Source organism: Amblyomma mixtum, chromosome 4 (genome assembly GCF_055824585.1).
Source record: "Amblyomma mixtum isolate Tamu chromosome 4, ASM5582458v1, whole genome shotgun sequence".
In the NCBI taxonomy this organism is placed as follows: domain Eukaryota; kingdom Metazoa; phylum Arthropoda; class Arachnida; order Ixodida; family Ixodidae; genus Amblyomma; species Amblyomma mixtum.
Window position 1 is genome coordinate 17,149,871 of NC_143015.1, and position 8,071 is coordinate 17,157,941.

The following is an 8,071-nucleotide window of genomic DNA, read 5'->3' on the forward strand; positions in this document are numbered from 1 at the left end:
ACTTAGCTACAAAGCACTGCATCCATCCAAAAGTAAGCACCAGAATATGAAGCTTGTTTTACACGTTTTTGGTTCGTTTGTGGCGGAGGCCTTAAATATGCGCGGTAACGACCTAATATTGATCTAATATTGATATTCACTCCAGGATCCAGCAGAGAGTTTGACTGACAAGCGGATAGAATTTCTTAATAAATTTGTGGATTGGTTCGACGCATGACCAGACATCAGAATGGGCCCAGGAGCGCTTTCCACTGAAATCCACACAGCGCTGCGGCCCAGTTTTTACTCGCTTGTCGAACTTTGCGAGTACTGCCTTGAAGAATTGAATTTCGACTACGTGTTGCTTGGTAAATCTCAGACCGATAGTCAGTAGGAAAGGTTCGGACAGTACCGGCGGTTGTCTGGAACAAATTATCACATCTCAATACAACAAGCCTTTCAGTGAGATAAAAAAACTGAGGCTACAAGACAGTTTGGTTTTGTCAGATGTGCAGGAAATGCAGAAGCCATGGGTTGAAACAGTTGACGGAGCTCAGTTGACAGAGGAGTACGGTATAAAGGTGTAAGATTGTGCTATAAGAAATAAGGAGTCCATTCTGGCGGTAATACCATACATCGGAGGATTTTGCGGCCACGTCGCGTTAAAGAAGGTGCCCTGTAAGTATTTTGTCATGGAAATTATGACTGTGGGCCGGGAAGTTCAACTCGAAAGGAATCGCCTAATCGAAAACCTCCCGAAAAGCGCTGTCAAGTTTCCGCAACCAGCTTCCGTTAATGCGGTTCTACACGGCGACACTGTCTTAGAACAGCTTACGAACAAAGCGAATGCTGCACGTTTTCATGCAAAACCTAAGCAGACGGAGTTCCTTGTGGCTGTCACAAAACATCTCTAAGAAACAGAGGATTCTGAAATCTGTAACAATGGTCACCATCCCGACACTGTGCTGACAAACATACTTTCGGCAGTCGAAAACAATCCTCTGAGGAACTACGTTTACATGAATACTGGTGTTCTGATTAGTATATAAACGCCGGCTCAACAAAGGAAATTGCAGACGTTTGCAAAATGAGCAACAACAGTTTCCCTGCGTTTTCTGGACACAGTGTTTATGTGTGCGAATGTGGCAAGTATGTGTGCAAATAAAAACTCATTAAATTTACTTTTATTTCGTTACTTTGTTGGGCCAGCGAACTTTTTTCTTATAAATCGATTATACGTTCCATGGCACACAATCTCTGTCTTTTAGTGGAATAATAAATTGCCTTATAGATTAATGAGCACGGATCTTAAAGCATTATGCATTCCAAACATCAGGATCAATCAAAATACAAAAGCAAAAAGAAAGAATTACATATGTGCGCTTCGCCGCGACCATTCCTTCTTTTCACGGGAAGCGAGGATATGCGCTTCACAGCCTCCCGCTTCCGCGTGGCTCGGTCACGACACATGACGTCACGGCGGCAGTGAGCAGGCCTGAAAGTAGTTCCAGGTGGCATTGCCTGAGGCTGCTCCTTCGCATCTTCCTTTAGTCTTCTTCCTGTTTCCTATCCTTCTTTTTCTTTCCTCCTATGTGTTAGTTTCTTTTATCTGTGTTCCATGTCGCTTCGTTTTTTTCTTATGTCTTTCCTTCTTTCCCTTCTCCGCCATCGTCCCAATGTCTTCTTTCACTCAAGGAATGATTTCTTGTTTGGCTGACCCTTCCATGCGGATGTTTACGACAACAACGAACAAAGAACTTCGTTTACACGACCACACTGGGGGGGAAGTAGTACTGCACTAGTAAACTGATTTTGCGTGCCAAAGAGGAAGACTAGTACCTCAATGGAGGTCTCAAAAAGAAACAAGCATCCTTACGTTATGCTATGAGCGCTTCCCTACGAACGCTCGTATAGCTATGAGAGCTTCGGTGGGCCCTATAGGTATCTTTTTCTTTATCTTCCTTCGTTGCCGAATAATATTGACCAAATTAGATATTTGACGCATGCAGCGCCGAATTTATTTTTAATCTCTGTACAGAATGGGTAAAGAGCTTCTCCTGGATATGGGTGCGGCGTCTCGTCACAGCGCCCAGATCTCATCTCAATCGCCGCCCTCGTTGCATCCGCTGCGTCTACGTGGGGCCTCTTTCTCTCTCAGGTTCCTTCTCGGCCAACAGCCCTTTCGCAGTCGCTGCTCCAACAGTCAGCAGACGGGGCCCGCCAAGTTCCTTGCTTTGGCATTAGAAAAGCTGCCAAAGGTTGCTAATGCAGCTAGGGCAGCTCTCAGATGTTTTCTGGACAGAGACTTCCGAGCCAAATATAGAGCGGCCTATCATTTTTCAACTCTTTAGTAACCTTTGACAATGTGAGCTCCACAGCGAGCGTCTTTCCTTTATGCTTGCTTGCGCATGACGATATGGCTTCGAATCTCTCCCACAAGGTGTTTCACGTTCAAACTTCACGCGACCAGTTCGGCGCGACCTAGCACAGCATGATCTGCCCAGGCGTTTATTTTTGCACTGTACGCCTTTTTCGCAGCGCAGTTCGAAGTAACGTCTCGCATTCCGGTGCTTCTCTCCTAGCTTTGCAATTTCCGCTGGCATTTTCTGAGAGGAATGTGCTTCTTTCCTTTGCTCTTTTTATGCGCAGCATATTACTAGAGGTACACTACAGCCCTTCGCCGTGGTTACGCGCCGTGCAGGCCACGTGGTACAGTGACGTCACACCACGTGACATACCACGTGACACATGACGTCACGACAGAGGAAGACGGGGGTCCACCTCGCGCCGTCGCTGCGGTTGCACGCCGTGCAGACCACGTGGTACAGTGACGTCACACCACGTGACCTACCACGCGACACATGACTTCACGACAGATCGCCGTCACGCGCTGGGAGAGGGAGAACGATGCCATCGCACAGACGCCGGAATGTCCTCGAGCGGCATTCCCGCGCATTTTCACACTCGGTGTAGGTGAAACGCTCGCTCCACCGGGCAGGCAGACGCGGCTTCCGTGGCAATCCAGGCGCTCACCCAACGCGCGTCTCGGGGTTAGTCGGTTCCGCTGTAGCCATGCCGTTGTCTTCCCCCACGACGAAGGCTTCTAGTGGTTGTATTAAAATGACCAAGTATTCAACCAAGGGAAGCCATGTATTACCAAACCTAGCCACCAATATGTTTCGCATCTGACTAGGCTTAACCTTAGCTAAGCCTCAGCCATTTTTTCTCCTTCTTTTCTTTTCTTTTTTCCGTTTTCATCCTGGACTGTTCCTTTCGTGTTTAGCAGTACTCTTCACCTCATTGTTGCGTGCTGTCGTTTCTGCCACTGCAGCTGGGGTGTAGCGCCGGATACTTCCCAAATAGGCCGGGCCGCTTAACCTTATGCTGCACGCACGGTTTTCACACCCGTTTCCTTGTCACTCAAAGTACTTCCTGGATGGTGTTACATATCGCGAGAATTCACTTCCTTTGGCTCAAAATCGAACCTCCTAATGCGTACTCTGCTTGTCTACTGCCTTTCATTTGCAGTGAAATAAAAACGACCCGTGGGGTTGATCCTGTTGTAACAAACTACCGCGTCCTTGTAGGGCAGCTGCTGACGCTGAGCTTGTACTTCTGCCCATGGTCCTGAAGTCGGCCGGAAAGGCCCTCCTCACCATTCAAACCCTTTTAGAGGAGCATCATTGGCAACACATACACCAGCGCCTGTATTCGAGATTCGACCCGAATGAAGTCGCATAAGTGGTAGCATTTCTTGATACCACAAGTACCCACCATCGCGCAACGCGCCTGCCTAATGCAGTGCACCGTGTTCGTTTTGGCGAAATATTCCTCACCCCCTACATGATATGCCGTAGTTGGAACCTCATCCTGACCTTCTGCGGCAAGCACCTGCCTGTTCAAATAGTGCCTCAGCCGCTGTGCAATCTTTCTGGCTTATAATATCGCCGCGGTCCAGATCTTGTTGTTATCCTCCTGGTCCTGCCTTCCTTCTATGTCTCTTGAGGGAAGCGAAGTTTTGTCCAGTTGATGAGTCTCCCGGCTCGTTTTTCACAAGGTGGGAAAGGAGCTGGACAGGACGTGGTCACAAGGCAAGGATCGCGCTGGGATGATGCTGGAGTACAACTGAATTTTTACAACATGAAATCTTTCAAAAGAAAGAGGGCGCACTAATGCGTAAGCAACAGGACGAAAAACTAACAAATAAACAATAAATGATTGGTAGCGTTGATAGAGTAAGTGCTGCTATCGTGCACTCGAAAAAGTGTGTGCATTGTATGAATTTTTGTTCTTTGCAAGAAAACAGTGGGATCTGTTGCTGACGCATTCAGTGTTTTACTTCTTGATTTGAAACGCCTCTAAGGTGTCTCGTTTCATCTGTGCTTTTCCGCGTCAGATCATTGTGACATCACTAAAGATTTGGGTACAGTTTGCAGGTTGTTGATAATGTTGAGATTAGCTGCTTTACCCAGCTTCCGTGATGTGCAGTGCTGTGTTAAACTTTCTTTAATCTCTAGAGAAGCCAGCCAATGTAGGCTTTAGCGCGCGACAATGCCAGAGACAGAGAGTGCACAATATCGGTTGTAATTCTGGTGAACATAGTTCGGTGCTTGAATTTAAATATCTTTTTGTGATCTTTTTGGCAGAGATACACTCACACATGCAGGGCAGTTTTGTGGCGGCTAAATGGGAACACTGACGAAGTGTTTCATTGCAACATTTCTGACGTCATGCGAGATTTGGTAACAATTCAGGTGTCTGTTCTTGTCGCAGCCATTTTTCATACGAATCTAGATTAACCAAACACTTGAAGACAGCACGTTACTAAACCTGTGCACCGCCTTTGAGAGAGGCATTTCGGGAACATTTTGAAAACATTTTCGCAAGTCTTTATCTTCTGCTCTATCAGTGCCTTTTCTTATTATCGAGCTTGTTTAACCTCTTTATTCAATAACTGTAGCCTGCTAGCGTTGATATTTTTACTTGGTCCATGATGAAGGTGACACAAGAAAAACCATGGCACAGCAGAAAGCAAACAGGCCGCCGAGAGTACACTGGGCTGGACAAGGCACACAGCTCACCCATCATCACACTTTGTTCACAAGATCATACGTATTATCCATGAAATATTGCAAATGTCACGTGCAGCAGTTTATGTTAACGGCGTCCCTATGCTTTTCGTCTTTACATTGCAATTTGCAATGATAATGCATTTCGCTCCCCTTCTCTCTATCTCCTAAGCAATACTCTGTCGTGAATGCTTCTATAGGCATTTTTGATTAAGATAAGCTGAAGAAGTTAAAGTCAAACTTTAAGTCGCCGCGATGCGAGCATCCTGCAGGAAGATTTAAACAGCATTGCCGTATGGGGCCAGTCTGGGGGGCTGCAGTTGAATACTAGAAAAAGCTATCGTAAAAGATTCTTGAGAAAAAAATTTAATTGTTTTCGTTCATATGAAACTGGAGATTTTTAATTCACTAGCAAAAAATCGTCCGAAATAAAGCATTAGGTGTTACTCTCACTGATGATATTAGATTCAGTCAGGACATCAATAGGAACCTGAATAAAACAAATGAATTTTTAACTTAGTAAAGCGTACACTTCGTAATGTTCACAGGAAAGTTTACCGGGCGCTTGTAAGGCCGTATGAGGCCCCACTAACACTATTTAATAGATAAATTAGAACGCGCATACAAAACTGGGCAGCCAGTTTTGTATCCGCACAATATTCAAGACAAAGCTGGCGTCATCGACACGAAAAATACGTCAGGTGTAGATCTGTTGGTGGAAAGGCGGAAAAAGTAGGCTTAAGTTGATGCACTCCATACTCCATATATTAATATTTGACAAAAATATAGAAGCAAAAATACTTCCACCCCCATCTTTCACTACTTATCAGCCAGAAGGGACCACGGAAACAAGATTCGCGAAATTGAGCGAAAAAAAAATTACACGAAATTTTTCTTTTTCCTTAAAACAATCTCTGAATGTAATGCGCTTTCAGCGGATATGGTGGGCGCCACGAGCAACATTTTTGTTTCTTTACTGAGCGAGATGTAATTCCGCTGTTCTTGATGTGTTTTTGTTTTTGTCCATTAGATTGGTTTGCACTTTTGTTCTTTTCTATTGTTGGACTTTTATTGGATTGTGCATGCCACTCCCCTGCAGGGTACACTGTAAGCGAGAAATGAAATAAACAAAGATAGCAGGCTAGCCTCTGCTCTGCCTCAGACCACGTTCCTGGTTCGTTAAGTGCGGAAGTGCGGAAGTGCTGTAACTTGATATATGGCTCACCTTCCCAAGACACTAACTAGAGAGGCACCATTATAAGCGACACATTTCAGGCTCGCGAGAATAACTTTTGTAGTCAACTTCGACTAATCAACACGCATGAATTAAATTTGAAATACCAGCTCTCTCTAGGATGCACCACTGGCAATGTCAGACAGGTCTCAGAGTAACCACAGTCGACGGATCGCTGATGAGGTACGCAAATTCCTCTGAGAGCGGGGGTGTGTTGCAAGAGAGTATTATTAAAATATGGTGATGAAGTCACCGTACTCTCAGCAAGCCACAAGTTTCTTCTTGCTTTGTTTTAAGAAAATTTAAGTTGGTCCAGGCGTATCGACAACATGAAAAATAGTATTGCAATGTGCATTGGCGTTATTAGTAAATTATGAAATATATTACCTCTCTCCGTCTGAAAAAAAAGCAACAGTATTATAATCATGATGAAGTTGGCGGCAAAAACGAGGACCAAAGTAGGAGGAAAGAGACGACACGAGCGCTATGTTGTCTCTTTCCTCCTACTTTGGTCCTCGTTGCTGACGCTACCTTCATCATGAATAAGATTCAACTCGCCCAGCTTTCCACCTTACTAGCATTATAATCTCGTGCATTGACGCCTGCAGCACTGTCTGTCTGTTTGGTTAACCATGACGAAAGCTAATAGCGATTGTTTAAAAACTACAGAAATGCATAATACGCATAATAGAGAACGTACCCTTTAGAAGCGATTCTACTCCGATTTTCAAGGGAGAACAGCGTATTAACAATAGAAAACCTTACACACAAAAAACACTGACAATGCTATTTTCCTAGAAATAAAGCCTAATAAAAGTTACCTTTTCCGAAAACGTAAAAAAATGTAAAAGAATGAGACTACAATACGCGCAACATAACTTACAACATGGCCAAGTTACGCACCAACTATTGTATGCAAACGCAATCAATTATTGCAGCAGATTTTATAAATTGCTATTCTGCTATTCCCTTCACAGTAAAAGAATCAACGCGTCCATAGTAATCTTCAAAGAAAAAAGGCAAACATCTAGTTCTTCTCAGCATAAAAAGACTAATTCCTTATTGCATTCCACCTCCAGTGCCTGTAACTTTTCCTTACTCTTTTATCACATTCTGTTTTCAGTGTCTGCGTACTTTGCATCGTTTTTATCCGCTATTACAATACGCAGTTTTAGCAGACCCAATTAGTGGTCCGCTCCGCTTACACTGGCCCACTCAGGCTTACCGGAGCTACGACCATGCATTAGCGTTTAAGGTGACCGCAGACAGCGGTAAGCTACACGTAGAGTATGTGGTGTTAAAAAGTGGAATTACAACTACAAAAATAATTTGTTGGCCTACGCTAAAACAGTGGAATTTATCTTCGTTTCCAAACATTTTCAGTTTGCGGCTGCTCAACCGGCGGCTGTTGGAATGGACTTCCAAATGTGCCACGGTGGTGCAGAACCAGAAGGGTTTGCGCGATGCCCGCTCGTCAGGGCGCTCCGCGCACCTCTGGGCTACTACGCAAGCGGACCGGAGTCTCCGTTCTGTTCGCGCGCTCCCTGTCTTAGCGTTTCGCTCCCGCTTGCCGGCTGAGCAGAGCGGGCCCGCAAACCGGGTTAGCTAAAACACTCTAATGTATTTCAATCGGCTATTTTTTTTTAGACCGTATGCTTTGGTACTGTGTGTTCAAGAAAAGGGGATTGCACTTGTCAGTCAGCCTTGGCTTTTCATCAGCCTCCTATACAGACTGCCCTGTTGGTATCTTGTCGGTTTGAAAAAAAACTTTTATTCTTTTTTCCATTCG

The 8,071-nt window shown here is 44.9% G+C and overlaps 1 pseudogene; it reads left to right on the top strand.

The window, feature by feature from the left end:
- The first annotated feature begins 494 nt into the window (after positions 1–494).
- LOC149345782 (uncharacterized) lies at positions 495–1,070 on the top strand (annotated as a pseudogene).
- The last annotated feature ends 7,001 nt before the right edge of the window (positions 1,071–8,071 follow it).